Genomic DNA, 8,304 nt, shown 5'->3' with positions numbered 1-8,304 from the left:
GCGGTACTTCTAAACTCATAAGGGCACTCCCATTGTTAGAGAACTGTTTGACCACGGTTTTTTTAGCGAGGTCAAACAGGGAGTGTGGCTGGAATGCTCTAGACTCGGCCATGGTTTGAGTTAGAATGAAACACTCGCACCTCCCCGGTGACATTGACTTGAGGTCATGTGACCTCTCCCTTCCATAAAGCTCTCGCGTTCTGTAACGCAGTCAGTCAGTTACAATGTTTGGCAACTGTGCTGGTGGTATTGTGGCAGTACCTCGCCAAGGAGCTACCGCCTCCACCGCCACCCGCCTCCTCCGCCACCGCCTCCACCGCCACCGCCTCCACCGCCACCGCCTCCACCGCCACCGCCTCCTCCGCCACCGCCTCCATCGCCGACCGCTAAAGGTACGTAATACTTGTTTCAAAAGTTTTACTAATGATTTTCAATCAGATAGATACTCAGAGTATCGGATTTTTTTTTTCAGCATCAGGGTCTCGTGTCCCTTTCGAGGGACCTATAGAAGACTACGACGTCGGGTGGTACTCCGACGAAGAGGAGGACAATGCAATGTTCTTGAAATACTTGGAGGCTGTAGGTAAGTCCTTAAGATAGTCTCTCTCTAGGTCAGGCCGTGCCAGTGGGGTACCTCCAGGGGTTCTGTCGTACGCACAACATTCAGGTCCCAGGGCTTACAGAGTTTAGGCCTGCCTTAGAGACCTTTCATTCGTAACCCCAGGGCTTACGGGTTTTACGCCGGCCTTAGAGGTCTCATTCACACACAACATTCAGGTTTACGGGCTGTTAGGCCGCGCCAGTGACCTTCATTCGTGACCCCAGGGCTTACAGGTTTTACGCCGGCCTTAGAGGTCTCATTCACTCGCGCTTCCAGAACCCCTGAAGCTGTCCGGGGCATAGCCTTGTCATGTGCAAGTCTTTAAGAATCAATATATGGAACAGGAACTCACGCTTGCGATTGGTGACGGTGATAGTGGGGAGTATGAGGCTCGTGCGTCTTTATAAGTCAGTCAGTTAGTTAGTTAGTTAGTGTCAGCATGTCAGATGAACAAAGAGTTATTACCTTGACTTTGAAAAAGTTCACTGATATGTGGAAGGCGGGTCTGTGAACTTACGGAGGATCGGAGGAGTGTACTTAGAATAGCAGAGGAGATGCGAGCGAATCGACTAATGGGATCAGAGTGTAGTTACTTGTAAGTTTTTAGCCTTTTACTGTAACCGAATGGTAGAGTTTCATACTTACCTTCGTGTTTGCGTTTTGGTCCAGTCACTTTAAACATTTTAGTCTCTTCTACGGTAATTATGTTTCTGTCTTTAGTACGCCTAATGCGGTTCTCAGTGATCTCTAATGATTGCTTGCTTTCAGAAAGTACCATTTCTTTTAATTTTGAAAAATTTAGTTTTTCACTAGTTTTTAAATTTAGAGTAAGGCCTTTTATTTTACAAACTTCAACTAGTGCGTTTTTATTAGTGGACCAAACAAGATAGGCATAAGTCTTGGGGCCTCCGGAAACAAATTCTACTATGTATGAGTCTGGACCATAGTCGGCCAACTCGTCGGTCATTTCGCCCAAGTAGTCCCCTGTGGGGACACTGTACGAACCTTCCTTACGTATGTACAATACACTATCGGTATCATAGTAAAGTACTTGTTTGCCTATTCGATCTAAGTAACTGTACAGCTTAAGTCTAGCGTGTGCGGTGGTGAAGGCCGCGAGCACAACATTTACGGTTCGCAGGGATTCACCGACTTCGTCTATGTTTCTGCCAGTTAACAAGGAGGACCTCTTCGTTAATTTCTTGAGTGACGTTTACTTGTGTCCCGGGACTTGTTAGTAATTTAAAAAACTCGTCGGGTTCTCTAATGATGGAAGTTTTAGTTTGGTTCTCCCTCTGTCCAAATTTTCCCCAAAACGAATTTAGCATCAATTTTGCGAGAGAGCGAAGACCCCCGTTTTTTTCAATTTTGGAAGGGTCGAGTCTGACACCTTCGTGTTTATAATAATTTTGAATATACACGGCTTTATCCTCTTCTGTGAGGCACCAGGAGGGGTAGCCCGATGCCTCCTGTTTAATTTTTAGAAACTTATTTACAAAATCGGTAAAAAGGCCACCGTCTTCGTAAGTAATGATTTTATAATCCCAAAGCTCGTACATTTCTAAGATGGTATACCCCTTCTCTACAGCCTTTCTCATTTCCTGCATCGTCCATGTCCCTGTCAATGCTCTTTCTTCGGTGCTATGATTACAGTCTGTGTTTAGCATTTCTAGACCACATGTACGGCATAAGACAAACATTAATTTATTGTTCATACGTGTAGGGAGGACGGGGTGGTACAAATTTAGCGGAGGCGATACTTTACATTTTAGGAGTCCTTCGGCCTCCATGCCTCTTTCTCTACACTCCTTGTCACCTACAAAGATTTTTGGATGGGATAAAACATAAGGCAAAAACTTATTGACAAACGGGTACAAGGAGCAAACGTCTACATACTGAATTGTTTCCCCGTCCTCGCACTTGTGGAAGGTTTTAGCATTACCTGTCCTTCCCCCGAAGAAGGCATCTCTGGGATTGAGCGGGAGTGTGTTTAGGATGGGGAGAGAATTTAGATAATCCAATTTTTGTTCTTTCTTTATTTTATTGAATTCACACTCCCACATTTCAATTACTTCATAGTCGGATGCTCGGAGACGAGCCATTTTAGCTTTGGTTCTCTCGAACCTTAAGTGCAGGGAGTCTGAGGGATCATCGGGCAAGGATGCTTCCCTATCGTATCTGAAACATTTTTGGGCACCCATGGAAATAACAGCCCTGAAATTCGTATACGCGCTCCCCGTCAAAACCGTCCTACTTTCATACCGTCAATTTTTACTTCTCTTTCCCGTCCTGCGTGTTGGATCCCTAATACCGCGTTGGTCTTCCTCCCAAGTAAGCCATTGTAAAGCAATAGGCGATTGGTTATCAACCATACGGTATCCGTTCTTTGGGACTAGACCAATAGTGTTGGCTTTGAGAAAATTCCGTCTAAAAAACCAAAATTACAGGCGCTGGCTATGGTGACGGCTTCCATGAACGGGTCTACGTTACATTCTTTCAAAAACATGTTTCTAAACTTAATACACGCTTGCGCCAGTATCTCCACATCGGAGATACAGTACTCGACCAACTCTTTTTGAAAGTCAAAAACTACATTTTGTTTAAGTTGATCGTTGTGCCAATTTTCAAAATCTTTGTAAGACTTCTCAAACATTGATTCAGGGCAATAGTAACTCCTTGGGTGGTATGGGGCCTACATAATTTTGGTTTGCCAAAGTGTTGAAAAGATGAGGGAAGTAACCCTTCTTCTTCTCCGGGGGGAGATCAAAGGCTTTGGGTAGTGCAGAGAGGGCCATGGGGAAATAATTTAGCGAATCGATAAATCTGACGTTATCTAATTCCATAAGAATGACTTTAGTGCCACGCATAATTAGCTCTGGAGTGAATTTTTGATTGTTCGAGAACGTACTTTAACAGAAATTGAAAGTCGAAACCCTGACCGTTATGAGCCATTACACATACGTTTTTGAATTTTTTTCTCTCCTCCATTACGTAATCCAAGAATATTACTACAGGGTCTTGTCTAAACACACACGAGTGCGGGAGGTACAATTTTGGCAATTTTCCCCACCAATGCATTTCCAACAAAATTGTTGAGAAAACACAAAGGTTAACTTTATGAACTCTAGATTCTTCCGTTAAAATTTCATCTTGACGGGTCTCTAAATCAAAGAAAATGAAAAGAAAGTCTTTGGTTTTGGGTTTTCCTGTGTCGACCCGCATGTAGCACTGGTGGTTTGGGGCCATGAACTCGTTACAGATTTTACAAAACACTTCACCGCACACATGTTTTGACTTACGATTGTTCAAAAACACAAGTCTTTGGCACTGTAAGCATTTTTTTACCGACTTACAACGTTCACTCTTGTGGGCCGCGAAATAAATCTGATTTTTCATGGTCATGTTACAGTCAGGGCACAAAATTCCCCCATGCTCCTCTTTACAAGGCGGAGAAACGGATTTGACATGCAGGACAGATATTTGAACACCTATGTACACCTTTGTGGTCGTAAGGGACATGGCATGCTTCACAATAGAAACGGCACGCAAAAGCTGCAGTTAGGCTAGTTTATTACATTATAATGGTTTTCGTGATACAACAAGTTAATTTTGTACAAAGCACTTTCATTATTACCATTAAAATACACTTCTCGGCCTTTACGGTTGTAGTTATAAACTGTAATATTATATTTTTTGAGGTGGTCTTGGAATTTATTAAGTTCGGGGACCCCCGCTCCCTCTTTCGGTATTTGAACTTGGGCTTTCGCTATCAATTTTTTTGCCTTTGTTGTTTGTCTCGCGCCTTTGTCTTTTTTTATCAATTCATACTCGGGATCTTTTTTAGCATTGGCCTTTGCTACCACTATAGCTCGGGGCAGACACAGACTATCGCTATACTTAATGACTACGATACCTCTACGTGCTTTACATTCTTCTTCAAAGTTATTATAAAAACCTGGTCTTACTCTAGCACTACCTACAGGAAGATTAATTCTAGTACACTCTACTCTAAACGTATCAGCTGACTTTACGGAATCGGCATTACTTTGAATTATGCCACCAAAAATTTCGAATAAAACATCACTTTTGACTTGATGAGCCGGCCGAAACGCTACATAACCTGGCTCTTTGGTTTTCAAATTTAAACTGTGAAGTGTAAATCCCAGGTAGTCTGAATCTGAACAGTTTGATTTTATGTCATCGACTAATTTGGAAAAATCCGGTTTTTATCCAGTCTATTTCACTTACGTTATCTGGTACTGTATTAAAATTTGAAGGTGGTCTTGGTACCGTAAACTCTGTATCTCTTTTTACATACGTCTCGTATTTTCCTAGTACTTTTTACAGGATCCAGTTCCATACGAGACTCTGGACCCACTTCAATAGGTTGAGATTCCATTGCAACAGTAATATATTAAAAAATAATATCTGGGTAACTAGGTAGGTAAGCACGGTCTTATTTATTTTATATTAAGTAATTAGCGAGGTTTACTTGTCTTGATAATTTTACACAATGTTGTGCAATATCAAGGAACAGAGCGACATAGGTCTTACCTCTTTGACGTTCACCTCCAGACTGGCGAGGACAGGGAAATCTCTGCCGACTGTGTAGAACACCGACCAATCAGAGTGCTTGGCGGCTATTTTAGACCAATCAGAGACGCGTTTATTCCGGCCAATAGGAAGTTTGCGGTTGCAGTCGTTACATGTCTGGTTTTTTTTTTACAGGTAACCGCAAGGGACCCGGAGGCTGACCACGGTGACCACTGATTATGTAGCAATAAAATAGCTTATCTTTTACTGAGTCGTTTTATTTGAAATCCCCGCCGAGAAAAGTGAGGTTATGTTTACGTGGGCGCGGCCATAATGGTTTTTTTTTTTGATCCACGTGATACATGGGCGCAGCCATGTTGGAATTCCCTCCGTCCCTCGTTTTCTCCCCTCACCGGAAAACCCAACAAATCACACCGATTTTAACCGAAAAACAACAATTTTGACACCACAAAATCACCCCAAAACACTAGGATAAGAGTGTGAGGAGGGAATTTCTCCCGCACATGTGGGAATTTCTCCCGCAGGGGGCGGAGCTTAGCCGCCATCTTGGATCACGTGACCCCCTCTCGACCAATCAGAGCGCGGTCCGCAAAGGGAGCAAGGTCTACTTATGAGGGATTTTTTTCAAAATGTTATTTGTAAGGTCAACTATATTGGAGGTACTACCAATACATGACAAGATCCTTCAGGAGGGAGGGCTCTATATCACTTGTGCCACCTTGGAAGGAAGAGAGGCTGGCTCATTCTATCCTTTTTTAATTAAAATGTTTATATGTGAAGGTATTCCCTCATGTTTAGAGTAGCGAAAGCCTTTAACACTGAGGCAGTTCCCAATCTCTCCAACAGTCATACTCCGCTGTAAAACTAAAACTATCGATCTGTCTCTCTACCCTTGATATATTGGCATTTTTAATCAGTGCTTTATAAATCCTGTACATTGGTAGGGTTGGCGCAGATGTAAGTGATACATCGGTACGCCATGTAAGTTCTACAGAAAGGTTTCTACAACTATACAACTATTCAGACAAAATTTGTGTCAGATTGTTCACAACAACAATTTTCAATTGACGGACACGAAGTGTGTATTATATAAAAATTACTTTGTCGTGTTACTATAAAGAAAGGGATAGAATAATAAAGAAGTATACCACACATTTAATTTATTCTGCTTAAAATATTTCACATCGTTCATGGTCACAAATAAAGATTTTAATTTAAAACAAACTTACTTGCACTGTGAAAAATACAAACGAGTGACACATGACAAAAATAATATATTGTTAAAAAAACACAAATGAGAAACATAAACATTATTAATTACAGATTTTATATTTCATTCGTTGTATATTGTATACACAATGTAGTAACAAGCAGAAAGGTTCATTATCGTCATGTACCTTCAGGGCTACAAAGCATAAACATTTATGGCGCGATATCCCTTTTGTTACTTAAAACACAATTCAAATAAATTTTTTATCAAACCCCCGTGTATGCTACGGATCTATAAATTTAAAACCCTGATTATCAATTATCAATGAACTGTTGATTTTATACGATGTTCTTATGGAAAAACGTATTATGATATTTTTTACTATTGTAGTATATTTGTTGTAGTAAGTGCAGTATTGGTTTTACAGATATTGTATTAAGTATAGTAATGATTCATTTTATGTCCCAATTATTATATTATGGGGAAAAAATCATATTATTGCGATAATATTATATCAATTATTGAGTTGAAGGTTAATAAAAAACAATAAAAACCAAAATAATACTTTGAAGTTCAAAGATTTATTGTGATTACCTCGTACACTGTTGATTGTTAATTTTTAAACGTACTATATACAGAGTGTTTGGTAAATTAGTGTATAACTGATGAAACTTCAAAAATATTACGACAGAATGGTGAAACTTAAATACGTTATTCCTGAAAAATAGTTTGATATAGCAGCGATAATGAAATTTAATGTTATATTTACTACATTACAGAATGAATAATAATCAATTATGAACTCATAAAAGCACATATTCTGTAGCTCTTGTTATAAATTAACTAAAGGGTACAAAGATTAAAAAATATAAAGTTCAATACAATCTCACGATACATGATTCACATGACTGTTTGAACTGGTGTGAATACTTGGAAGAAAGGATACACGGAAAGAGGATAGACTAATGGTGTGTGGAAGTAACCGACCTTAACAGTGAGTGCTTCGATAAAGCACTGGGACTTCTTTTGTTGGTCTTTGGTTACACTCTCTTAAAGTCTTCCTCGAACCAAAGTTCCTAGTATTATAAACACGAAGTTCTTAGTAACTTAAGTTTTTCTGAAAAGTAAGAAAAATTAATATTTTTTTAATATATGTGCGAGTACACAGTAACATTATAGTGTTTTAACTTAAAGGACATTTTTGGTACATATACAGATTTTTTAATAGTTGAAGTTTTGTCATAAATAATTAAGTTTCGGACTCTATGTATTTTCAGAAACTATTGTGAATTGGTGATAAAAATTAAAAATAATAGAAATTAGAATTAAAACGTTTTTCTTTCATTATTACTTGTTTTCAGAAAAGGGTCTATTTTGAATTTTCAAACTAATTTTAGTGGAAGTAGCTAGCTCTGCTTGGACATAATTGGATTCAGATAAAGTCATCAAGTTTTGCACAAGTTTATTACATTAGTTTTAATAAATTACTTTAATTATTAAAATAAACAATTTTCAAGGACAACTGTATAACGCTTATTCCCATTTATAACGTAGAGTATGTAAATCTCAAGAAAGTTTACATTCTTAAAGATATAAAAAGATTAATGACACGTAACATATATATTAAAACATTTATAGATATTGAATATTTTACTGTGTATATTAATCAGTTTAGGTTAGCTAATAGTTGTTATAAAACATTATATAATAAGACTCTAAAATAACAAACTTCTTAAGACACTGTAATTACTTAAGCTCAATACACCAACTAACTAGGCAACAAATAAAGTAGACCATTCAATGAAACTTTGGCTAATAAAATTTGAACGCACAATAAGAATAAAGATAAGTAATATTTGTTGCCTTTTGTTTCAGACATCGTGGCGTGTTGCCAATGGAAATGGCTGTATCTTGTTATCAGTCTCTTGCCTTATCTAAT

The 8,304-nt window shown here is 38.8% G+C and overlaps 1 long non-coding RNA gene across 1 annotated transcript; it reads left to right on the top strand.

The window, feature by feature from the left end:
- Nucleotides 1-462: 462 nt before the first annotated feature.
- LOC124372761 lies at nt 463-5,399 on the top strand. Its single transcript, XR_006923364.1, has 2 exons — nt 463-583; nt 5,330-5,399. It is a non-coding gene; the product is annotated as an uncharacterized LOC124372761 (long non-coding RNA).
- Nucleotides 5,400-8,304: the final 2,905 nt, after the last annotated feature.

The sequence above is a fragment of the Homalodisca vitripennis genome, unplaced genomic scaffold, assembly GCF_021130785.1.
Source record: "Homalodisca vitripennis isolate AUS2020 unplaced genomic scaffold, UT_GWSS_2.1 ScUCBcl_3982;HRSCAF=9848, whole genome shotgun sequence".
Taxonomy (NCBI): domain Eukaryota; kingdom Metazoa; phylum Arthropoda; class Insecta; order Hemiptera; family Cicadellidae; genus Homalodisca; species Homalodisca vitripennis.
The sequence above is the reverse complement of the archived record's forward strand: the minus strand, read 5'-3'. Positions and strand labels throughout refer to the sequence as shown.